Genomic DNA, 6,148 nt, shown 5'->3' with positions numbered 1-6,148 from the left:
AATCAGCCCAGAGTGCTCACTGGAAGGACAGATCGTGAAGCTGAGGCTCCAATACTTTGGCCACCTCATGAGAAGAGAAGACTCCCTGGAAAAGACCTTGATGTTGGGAAAGATGGACGGCACAAGGAGAAGGGGATGTCAGAGGACGAAATGGTTGGACAGTGTTCTTGAAGCTACCAACATGAGTTTGACCAAACTGCAGGAGGCCTGGAGTGCCTGGCATGCTCTGGTCCATGGGGCCACGAAGAGTCGGACATGACTAAGCGACTAAACAACAACAACAAACTATTTTGCACTTAGTAAAAGAAATATTTGACCAGGCATGAAAAGAATGCATGCAAGAGGACCTCACTCAGGGATTCTCTTCTGATGGTTCCACCATCCACCTGTCAGTTACCCAACACCATCCCACCCTGACTCAGCTGTTTCACTGCATGCATTTGGTGCTAAACTCACTTGTGATGGTTCCTTTGCAGGCACAGCTTGCATTTTGATCTGTTTAAACGCAAGCTATGCTGCTGGGTTGCATCCCTTCCAGATCTCCCATCCATCTATCCCTCGCCTGGTGTCATGTGATGATGTCAGGTGTCCCAACTGTTCCTTTGCAAGCTTGGCTTGCAATTCAGCACCATTTAAATGGGGTACCAGAGGTCGTATCTTCTCAGGAGCTCCCAAATATAGGATGCTGCCTTATACTGAATTAGACTTTTGGTCCATCTAGCACAGCCTTGTCTTTTCTGAATAACAGCAATTCTCCAAGGTTTCAGACAGGGGTCTTACCCAGTCCTACCTAGAGACTGAATCAGGGACCTTCTGCATGTAACGCAGATGCCCTACTGATGACAGATGCTAATTTTGCGGATGCTGAAACCACGCAGGAAGGATCAGACACTGCAAAATTAGTATGCAGTCTCCAGACTGGCTTTGATAGCTTGGGAATGTCTGCCGCGCATATTTAAACCTGTGTCAGTGGCTGCTCTCAAACAAGAAACAAGGGTAATAGAGTTCCGTGGAGCTCAGAGGGGAAGGATCCCAAAGGATTTTAAAGTCAAGGTGAAAGCAGCCCTTGTTCTAGAGCCTGTCCCCTCTTGCAGTTCTGGAGTGCAGTTTGCCAGTTCTGGTACGGCTGCCAATATCTGAAAACAATGAAGACTCCAGTGTCTTTAATAGCTGTGAGTCAAAGCGCTGGTATTTATTATTTTAATTTGCCTGAAGGAAAATTTAATTATACAGACTGGCATGCAGTGCTAAAATGTCCATGGTAAGATAAACGCACCCATCCAGGCCAAACCATAGCTGTCAACCTTCCCATTTTTTCACGGGAAATTCCCTTATTCCAGCGCCATTTCCCGCTGCTATCCTGGATTGTTAGATATCCGGTAGACTGTCCCTGGGACAGGTGAGGCTGCTGATCCCTTATTTTTGAGGCTGTTGATCCCTTATTTTCAAATCTGAAAGTTGACAGCTATGGGCCAAACACCTCCCCCCCCCCGGGAATAATGGCAGGGCCCTCTTAGTCCTGCGACCCACACCCATTTCTCAACTTGCTCCAATCGACCAGGGCTCCAGGTCTGCCACATGGCTAACGCCTGGGGCGATCAGGGAGGGAACAAGGAGGAGGAGCAGCGGCTGCTGCCTTGTCTCTTCCCACATCAGGAGATTTTAAGGTGTGTGTTCTCCACATTTCAGCCTAGCAAATCTAACCACTTGCTGGTGTAGAAAGATGGTAAAAACTCTTCAACAGGTTCTAAAAAAACACAGTCATTGTGAGGATTAGATGGCTGTAAAGGGGGATTAGAGAAATGCATGGAGTGTAACAAGTAGTCATTATAGTTACATGCAATCTCCTGGTTTGGAGGCATTACGCCGCTGAGTACTCGCTGCTGGCGAGCAAAACAACAGGACAGAGCTAGTACCTCAGGTGCTGCTTGGAGGCTTCCCAGAGGCGTCTGGTTCTCGGTAACAGGAAACAGGATGCTGGACAACCTGCTTGTTTGGCATTCATCCTGATCGGCTTGCACATAAGCATATCTAAAGCACATGACTCCCCCTCCCCAAATCCTGAGAACTGTAGCTCACTGTAATGGGAATTGGGGTTGCTCGTGCGTAAAGGATGCTGAAGCTCTAGGCAATGTTGCCTGGCTAAACCTTTCCCTGGCTGGACAGTCCTTTCTCCATGACTGTGTCAGTCACTGGCAGAATCCGTCAGTGGGCGTTTCCTGAACTTCTTCCAACATAAAAATTCCTTGACGCCCAGTCTCCGCCTAGCCTCCCTGCGCGGAAGTTTCCTGCGCAGAGTAGGCGTAGCCAGCGGAGGTCCTGGACTCTCCCCGCTGGTCTCTGTGGAAGAGTCTTGGAGCCCTCTCTCCGAAGTCCTTCCCTGATCCCCTTCCTCCCCGGTGTCACTCTGATTACCTTCCCCAAAGGGAGTGTTCTCTCTCCCTCTACTGGTCCCTTCTCCTGCATGGTCGGGGAGCCTTACCTCCACTCTTGGCTCTGATGGCAGTTCCCTGACACTCACTATCCACAAAACTATAATTCCCAGAATCCTGGGAAAACTACAGCTCCCAAAATTCTTTAGGGGAAGTCATGTGCTTTAAATGCACCCATGGCATGAAGCGGATGCCCGGTCATTATTGAGCATTCCTTTTGATTCATGCGAGGAGAGGTATTGAGCAAATGTTACCCTACATTTCCCCCATCGCTTTCCTAAACAGCTTTGGGTCTCTGTACCTGAAGGAGCATCTCCACCCCCATCGTTCAGCCCGGACACAGAGGTCCAGTGCCGAGGGCCTTCTGGCGGTTCCCCCATTGCGAGAGTTGAGGTTACAGGGAACCAGACAGAGGGCCTTCTCGGTAGTGGCACCCGCCCTGTAGAACGCCCTCACATCAGATGTCAAACAGCTATGTGATTTTTAAAAGACATCAGAGAAGTTTTTAGTGTTTGATGTTGTATTGCAGATTTACTATATTTTGTTGGAAGCTGCCAAAGAGCTGCCAGTCAGATGGGTGGCATATAAAGAAGAAGAAGAAGAAGAAGAAGAAGAAGAAGAAGAAGAAGAAGAAGAAGAAGAAGAAGAAGAAGAAGAAGAAGAAGAAGAAAGAAAGAAAGAAAAAGAGGAGGAGGAGGAGGTCTGGGCGTGTTGCACAACAACCCCAAGACAACCCAAATGTGCCAGTATGTGACTCGATCCCACCTAAAAATAGTGTCTTGGAAGTTCCAGGAAGTTTATACAGGAGGAAACTGAACCTTGCTCCTTCTCCCATTATATTATTATATTAATGGTTCAGGATACATGACACAAGCAGGTATCCTGTACCTTACGGACAAACTTATTTACCAACGCACATTTTATGGCCCCTGGTTAGATCGGAGCCATCTACGGAAATTTCATTTTGCTGGTTTAAATTTGTCTGCACTCCACATCCAAGCAAAGCTTCAGGGTTTGGTTGGTGTCCAACAGCCACTTATCCCCACGGCAGAGGGCTTAGTTCATGAACCAGACCCTAGAGGATTCTCACAGTCCTAATTGTTGTTGTCCTAATTAAAAACAAAACACTAATAAAGCACCATAAAAGACAGAGGTGCTTTGAAAACGAGACAAGGCACGTTCCCTGCCCCAAAGAACCCAGCAGCTGAATAGGCCCAAGCATTGAGGTGCCAAGATGAGATAGCAGGCCGCAGCCGAGAAGAAAATGGAAAGGTGTGGCGCTCTTATATAGTTATTTCCTTTGCTTTTATCGTACTTAAATGCCGTTGGGAAACATCACTTGGAAAGATCTTGGACAGGGTGGGTAGTAACAAAAACAGGGAGATCTAGTGATGGCTTGAACAGAAGGTTCATGGTGTTCCATACCTTTGCATGGGAGAACTGAAAATTATCTTGGACTTTAAATTGGGAAGCCGCCTTACCCAGATCATTGATCTATCTACCTCAATATTGTCTACACTGACTAGCAGCAGCTCTGCAGAGTTTCAGTCTGGAGATGCAAGAAGCCATTGTTTTCTGTTCCACACTGTAAATGAGACACACAGTACTCTGGCTATGTATGTACTATACCTTTAAATCACATTTGAAGCACTTCCTTTCCCTCACAGAATTCTGAGCACTTTATTTCAACTCTCTGAGCATCCCTTAGCAAACTACAGCACCCAGAATTCTTTGAGGGAAAGAAGGAGCTTCAAATGTGCTTTAAAGGTATTGAGCACACATAGCCACTGCTTCTGTTCTGCTGCAATTCGCCTTCTGCCAATGTCTCACTATCCATTGCTCCACCCCATTCATTTCAGTGCAAAACAAACACAGGACAAATGGGGACGGGGGAAAGAATCAATTATGTCTTCTCTGCAGATTAAAGCAACAACACCAGGTAATACTGATTGCATTTCCTGGATTAATTTCCGTTCCAAACAGGGGACAGATAAGTGGACACCTGCAATTTCTACTCCTGTTTCCCTGTTCCCTTATACAGTGGAACAGGTTGAGAACGTGATCCGTGCGGGAGGCACGTTCGCAAGCCCCAGCGCTGCATCTGCGCATGCGCAGGTCACGATTTGGCGCTTCTGTGAGTACACAAAGTGAGATTTAGTGTTTCTGAGCATGCGCAAGCGCCAAAACCTAGAAGTAACCCATTCCGGCACTTCCGGATTCAGGGCAGTGTGCAACCTGAAAACGTGTAACCTGAAGCTTCTGTAACCCGAGGTACCACTGTATTCCTATTTTAAACAGGGGAACTTCCTAGTTCTAGCTGAAAATGCCAGGGATCAAACTTGAGAACTCCTGTAGGCACAGAGGTATGGCCCCTGCATGAGATTGGGCATCAATTTTAATCCACTTTGCACCTCCCACTTGATTGACAGAGGTGCTGTATGTTCCTGAAGCCACATTACAGGTGTCACTCAACAAATGCAGCCTTTGCCATTGCTATTGTTGTTATTGTTGTTGCTGCTTAAAGGCACAAAGCCTCTGGTCTAAGAAGAGGTGGCAAACCAGATTTTTTTCAATGAATCCAGGGACACTTTTCAACTTCCTACTAAACAGATGGATTTTGTCAGGCAAATGATTTATAAATCTGGGGACTGTCCCCGGGAAACGGGGACGTCTGGTAACCTTAGGCAAACATTATATTATATTTTAAAATGATTTATTTTCCAAGCATTCGGCAAGAGGGGGAAAGGGAGCCCTCTCTGTGACGCTGAAATGGATGGTTGTCTCTGGGTCTTTTGAAGTAAGTGGAATAATAGTGAATAGTAAGAATCTGTGGTAAGGCAGTAAAATTCCAGTGCGCCCTATCTTGATGATCTGGTTAGTGCTAGGGCATTAGGGAGCTGTATTCAGCCTGAGGACAGACTCGCCCAGAAAGCCCCAGCACCAACACACCCTTGTGTACGCCCAGCAGCATCCCTGACAACACCTCTTTCAAAACAAAACAAAACAAGAGACCAGTCATCCCTTCGGTTCCTTTGTGTTCTTGTACACGTGACAGAGTGCCTGGACAAGCCAAGAGTTCCTGGATCTCTCAGCTGGAGGAAATGTAATTCCTCTCAATCAAACAGTGTTCAAAGAAATGATGGGACATTGATTTAGAGCAGGTAAAAAGGTAAAGGTAAAGGACCCCTGAATGGTTAAGTCCAGTCAAAGACAACTATGGGGTTGCAGCGCTCATCTCGCTTTCAGGCCAAGAGAGCTGGCGTTTGTCCACAGACAGCTTTCTGGGCATGACTAAACCACTTCTGGTGCAACGGAAACACCGTGACAGAAGCCAGAGTGCATGGAAACGCCATTTACCTTCCTGCTGCAGCGGTACCTATTTATCTACTTGCACTGGCATGCTTTCGAACTGCTAGGTTGGCAGGACCTGGGACAGAGCAAAGGGAGCTCACCCCATCGCGGGGATTCGAACGCTGACCTTCTGATTGGCAAGCCCAAGAGGCTCAGTGGTTTACACCACAGCACCACCCGCATCCATAGTCGCCTTTGACTGGACTTAACTGTCCAGGGGTCCTTTACCTTACCTTTGATTTAGAGCAGCTTCAAGGCACACACACACACACACACACACACGAGAGAGAGAGAGAGAGAGAGAGAGAGAGAGAGAGAGAGAGAGAGAGAGAGAGAGGCAGGCCACCTTTGGACAATTTGTTTAC

General features: G+C 47.3%; 1 long non-coding RNA gene across 1 annotated transcript in view; it reads right to left on the bottom strand.

Annotated features, from left to right (window-relative positions):
* Positions 1 to 214: 214 nt before the first annotated feature.
* Positions 215 to 6,148, bottom strand: part of LOC308588396 — a 220,439-nt gene continuing 214,505 nt past the window's right edge. The window contains exon 4 of the long non-coding RNA XR_014008705.1: positions 215 to 285. This is a non-coding gene — a long non-coding RNA (uncharacterized lncRNA). The remainder of the gene's footprint in view (positions 286 to 6,148) is intronic.

This window comes from Podarcis bocagei (genome assembly GCF_964188305.1).
Source record: "Podarcis bocagei genome assembly, chromosome: 5".
NCBI classification, from domain to species: domain Eukaryota; kingdom Metazoa; phylum Chordata; class Lepidosauria; order Squamata; family Lacertidae; genus Podarcis; species Podarcis bocagei.
Note: the sequence above shows the minus strand (reverse complement) of the source record. Positions and strands in the feature narration are given on the sequence as shown.